Source organism: Cebus imitator, unplaced genomic scaffold, assembly GCF_001604975.1.
Source record: "Cebus imitator isolate Cc_AM_T3 unplaced genomic scaffold, Cebus_imitator-1.0 Scaffold170, whole genome shotgun sequence".
Lineage (NCBI taxonomy): Eukaryota > Metazoa > Chordata > Mammalia > Primates > Cebidae > Cebus > Cebus imitator.
In genome coordinates this window covers 4,102,176-4,107,588 of record NW_016107485.1, presented here as the reverse complement: position 1 = coordinate 4,107,588, position 5,413 = coordinate 4,102,176, and positions in this window count along the sequence as shown.

The window sequence follows — 5,413 nt, the reverse complement described above, 5'->3', positions numbered from 1 at the left end:
GGTGGCTCTCGCCTGTAATCCCAGCACTTTGGGAGGTCGAGGCAGGCAGATGACTTGAGGTCAGGAGTTTGAGACCAGCCTGACCAACATGGAGAAACCCCGTCTCTACTAAAAATACAAAATTAGCCCAGCATGATGGTGAGCACCTGTAATCAGGAGAATCTTTTGAATCTGGGAGGTGGAGGTTGTGGTGAGCCGAGATTGTGCCATTGCACTCCAGCCTGGGTGACGGAGCAAAACTCCAACCCCGCTACCCAAAAAAAAGTTATAATGTAATGGAATGGCCTTCATTGGACTTGAGGGAAGTCATTAAACCCTGAAAGGGTTTTAACTGACTCAGAACAATTTGGGGAAATAGGAAACCATTTCAAATAAATACTAGTTTTCAGAGTCAGGGCTGCTGCACGATTTGCAGAGCCCAGTACAGAATGAAAGTACAGGGCCTCTTGTTCAAAAATCAATATTTAAAAATTGTGCAATTTTTGACTGGGTGTTGTGGTTCTCGCCTGTAATCCCAGCACTTTGGGAGGCTGAGGTGGGCAGATTGCTTGAGACCCAGAATTTGAGACCAGCGTGGCCAACATGGCGAAACCCCATCTCTACTTATCATATAAAAAAAAATTAGCAGAGCATGGTGGCACATTCCTGTAATTCCAGCTACTCAGGAGGCTGAGGCAGGAGAATAGCTTGGACCCAGGAGGTGGAAGTTGCAGTGAGCCAAGATCACACCACTGCACTCCAGCCTGGAGACTCCGTCTCAAAATAAATAAATAAATAAGTACTAAAATATAAAGCATTTTACTTTCAAAGTATTATATATAAAATGTAATTGGAGTAAGAGTAACACATGAGTAACATCATAAATTTAAGATTATAAAAAATAATATTTTGGGGCCTGGTGCAGTGGCTCATGCCTGTAATCCCAGTACTTTGGGAGGCTAAGGTGGGCGGATCACCTGAGGTCCGGAGTTCATGACCAGCCTGGCCAACGTGGTGAAACTCTGTTTCTACTAAAAATACAAAAATGAGCCAGGTATGGTGATGGGCACCTGTAATCCCAGCCACTTGGGAGGCTGAGGCAGGAGAATCACTTAAACCTGGGAGGTGGAGGTTGCAGTGAGCCGAGATCACCATTGCATTCCAGCCTGGGCGACAAGAGCAAGACTCCCTCTCAAAAAAAAATAATAATAATATTTTGGTGTCATTTTATATAAGACACAAGTAATAATGTCTTACTAATACGATTTCTTGATTGGTCATATGATTTTTTGGCTCTTTTTTTTTTTGCAAGTTCATTTATTAGGTTTTAAAATTTATACTTGTGACAACTTCATTTTCCATTAAAAGCTACAACAGCCAGTTTTGGCAAAGGCAAGATTACAAAGAATTTTTTGTACTTTTTATTTTGAAAAGGCTCCTTCTTCCTGCCAAGGCAATTGTTGCTGTAGGTGCTAAGAGTATTTTATATGCTGTCACATTAGGAGAAATTCATGATTTTAAAGAATTTTTGAAAAGATTTAACTCTTAAAAAAAATATATTTAACTCTTCATATTGGCCAGGCACAGTGGCTCACACCTGTAACCCCAGCATTTTGGGAGGCCGAGGCGGGTGGACCTGAGGTCAGGAGTTCAATGGCAAATCCTTCTCTACTAAAAATACAGTAATTACCTGGGTGTGGTGGTGCACGCCTGTAATCCCAGTTACTCAGGAGGCTGAGGCAGGAGAATCACTTGAACCCAGGAGGTAGAGGTTGCCGTGAGCCAAGACCATGCCACTGCACTCCAATGTGCCAGGGTGATGGAATGAGACTCCGTCTCAAAAAAAAAAAAAAAAAAAAGATTTAACTCTTCATATAAATCAGCCTCATGTGTCTGATTTAATTTTAAATGTAAACTTATACAACATTTTAATGTTTTCTTTGACATTTTCTAAAACTTGTGAAGGTTTTACAAGAAACTGAAAGTGACCTCATGATTTCCATATAATTTTAATGATCCGTTTATGCATTTGATTGCTGGGTCTTCGATTACAAGGAAAACTTAGTTTTAAAATTGCCTTCATAGTAAATAAGCGTCACATAAAATAGAATTATTTTCTGTAGAATGTGATGATCTATGCATTTAATTTCTAAGACTGGACATTTGCAATATTACAGCGGGCTTTTTTGTTTGTTTTTGTTTGTTGAGACTGTTGTCCAGGCCAGAGTAAAGTGGCGTGATCTCGGCTCACTGCAACCTCCACCTCCCAGGTTTAAGCGATTCTCGTGCCTCAGCCTCCCAAGTACCAGGATTACAGGCATGAGCCTGTCCTATATCAATTTTCAAAACTAGGGATTCTTTTTTTTTTCCCTAACATCCCCATGGATGCCAGGGAGAACACCAAAAGTTCTAAACTCTTTGAAGAATCCTCATGGCTCCCTGACACGCTTTATTCCAGCATCCATGTGTGTGTTTCCATGTTGTAATAACTTTCTGACAAGGCTTACTGCCTGACTGCTGGCAGGACCTGTCCCGGCGTTTAGGCTGGTGAGCTATATTTGTGCAGATGCTGCAGGGACAGGCTGTTCCACATTGGAGTCTCTTCTCCCACCACCGAGTCAGTGATGGCATTGAGCCGTGACACCCCCACCAGTTTCTTCTGCAGCCACCGCCAATCTGGGCACAGATCCTGGCCCCCGCTGTCCCCACACAGCCCCACAGTGTCGCAAACTGCCCAGCCATGTGGGTGCACACAGGGGGGCCAGGCCAATTGCTAGGCAACTCCACGGCGCACCGCCTGTCCTCCTTGCCGGTCTGAGCCTGCTCACGCAGATGCCTCTTTGTCCCGCTGGACTTCCTTTATAAAACACAAGTTCCAAAATAAAATGATGAAGAATTTCAAGGTGGCGAAATTAAAACAGAAATTAATGCAGAGCATTAAACCAAAGGCTAGGCCTATTCCAAGAGCAGGGCCCTGTGTGACTACACGAGTCCCATGCCCATGAGTGCAGCCCGGCTCAGCACACTGATCCTGGCCCCTCTCCATCTCTCCTTTGCTTTATTCTGAATCTTTCCCCCTCTTCTTCTAGTCTCCTTGTCTATTAGATAGCTACACTTGACTATGGGTTGGAGCTGTGCTGCGTATTTTGCAAAGCATTGCCTAGTTCACTTCTTTCTTTTCTTTCTCTCTCTCTTTTTTTTTTTTTTTTTTTGAGATGAATCTAACTCTGTCGCAAGCTAGAGTGCAGTGGCATGACCTCAGCTCACTGCAACCTCCACCTCCCAGGTTCAAGCAATTCTCCTGCCTCAGCCTCCCAAGTAACTAGTACAGGCCTGCGCCACCACGCCCAGCTGTTTTTTGTACTTTTAGTAGAGACGGGGTTTCACCATGTTGGCCAGCATGGTCTCAATCTCCTGACTTCGTGATCCTCCTGCCTCTGCCTCTCAAAGTGCTGGGATTACAGATGTGAGCCGCCACGCCCGGCCGTATTTGATTGTTGTTGTTGTTATTGTTATTTTGAGACCTCAGGTGATCCGCCCCGGTCAACCTCCCAAAGTGTTGGAATTACAGGCGTGAGCCACCTCACCTGGCCTTGTTCCCTTCTTTCAACACCTGTGATAGGGGCACTAAGATGCTTCCACTTTACAGATAAGGAGCTGAGCCAGAGAGAAGTGGCTCAGCACAGTTATACCTGGGCAGGGCCGGACTTGACCAGTAGTGTGTCCAGCTTTAAAACCCATGGTCTGGGCCAGGCTCGGTGGCTCTCGCCTGTAATCCCAGCACTTTGGGATGCCGAGGCAGGTGGATCACAAGGTCAGGAGTTCAAGACTCAGCCTGGCCGAGATGGTGAAACCCCGTCTCTGCTAAAAATACAGAAATTAGCCAGGCATGGTGGCAGGTGCCTGTAATCCCAGCTACTTGGGAGACTGAGGCAGAGAATTGCTTGAACTTGGGAGGCGGAGGTTGTAGTGGGCAGAGATAACACTGCAGCACTCCGGCTTTGGCTACAGAGCAAGACTCCATCTAAAAAAAAAACCCCATGGTCTTAGCCTCTTTGCCATCTTTTGTTAAACTATTTTTATACATTTGCGGTAACTCACATACCCTTAAAGCCTGTTTTTGATGTGAAAATTCCCCCAGCTGTGCATGCTTCTGGATCAGCAAAGGCTTCAGCTTTGGTTACCCATCTGTTCTCTGTACTTATCCAGCACTGGGGTCTTCCCAAACCCTGTCCCAATTATGTGACCTAGAAATGCGACTTCAAATGTTTGAGAGATCTCATACAAAATTGAATGCACTTTTTCTCAAGACTTTTCAAAAGTTACATCGCTGGACACAATGGCTGACTTCTGTAATCCCAGCACTTTGGGAGGGTGAGGTGGGCAGATCGCCTGAACTCCGGAGGCAGAGCTTACAGGGAGCCAGGATCACACCACTGCACTCCAGCCTGGGTGACGGAGTGAGACCCTGTCTCAAAAAAAAAAAAAAAAAAAAAAAATGACATCGATTGAACAGTAGCAGGGATTGAGCCCTCACTGTCAATGTGGAGGACTCCCAGGCCCATCTTCACCCACACTTGCTTCCTTAACAGGCCATCTGGTCTCACAGCTTTAAATATTTGCTGTATTCTGACCTCTCTCAAGTGTACACCCCCAGGTCAACTACTTGTATATCCAGCTGGCTTTACTCTGAGGTATCTTGTTGACATATCCCGTAAAGCCCCCCAGGGTCTGCCTTGCTACTTCTCTCTCTCTCTTTTTTTTTTTTTTTTTTGACATGGATTCTTGCTCTGTCGCCCAGGCTGGAATGCAGTGGTGTGATCTTGGCTCACTGCAAACCTCTGCCTCCTGGGTCTGGTTCAAGCAATTCTCCTGCCTCAGCCTCCCGAGTAGCTGGGATTACAGGTGCTCGCCACCATGCCCAGCTAATTTTTTTAAAATATTTTTCGTAGACATGGGGTTTTACCATGTTGGCCAGGCTGGTCTTGAACTCCTGACCTTATGATCCACCCGCCTCAGCCTCCCAAAGTGCTGGGATTACAGGCATGAACCACCACGCCCAGCCTGCCTTGCTACTCCTCTCATCCCATAGCCTGCCACTCTTGCCCGTGCTTCAGCCACACTGGCCTCCTTGCTGTTCCAGGAACACAACTGGCACATTCCTGCCTCAGGGCCTTTGCACTTGCTGTCACCTGTGTCTGAAATACTCTCCTTGCTCTATCTCAGATCTCTGGGGAAGATCTGAGACCTCTGCAACGGGATCATCCCTGGTCATGCCTTTTAAAAAGGCAACCCTGGCCAGACACACTGGCTCATATTTGAAATCCTAGCACTTTGGGGGGCAGAAGCAGTCAGATCAGTTGAACCCAGGAGTTTGAGACCCACCTGGACAACATGGCGAAACCCTGTCTCTACAAAAAACAAAATACAAAAA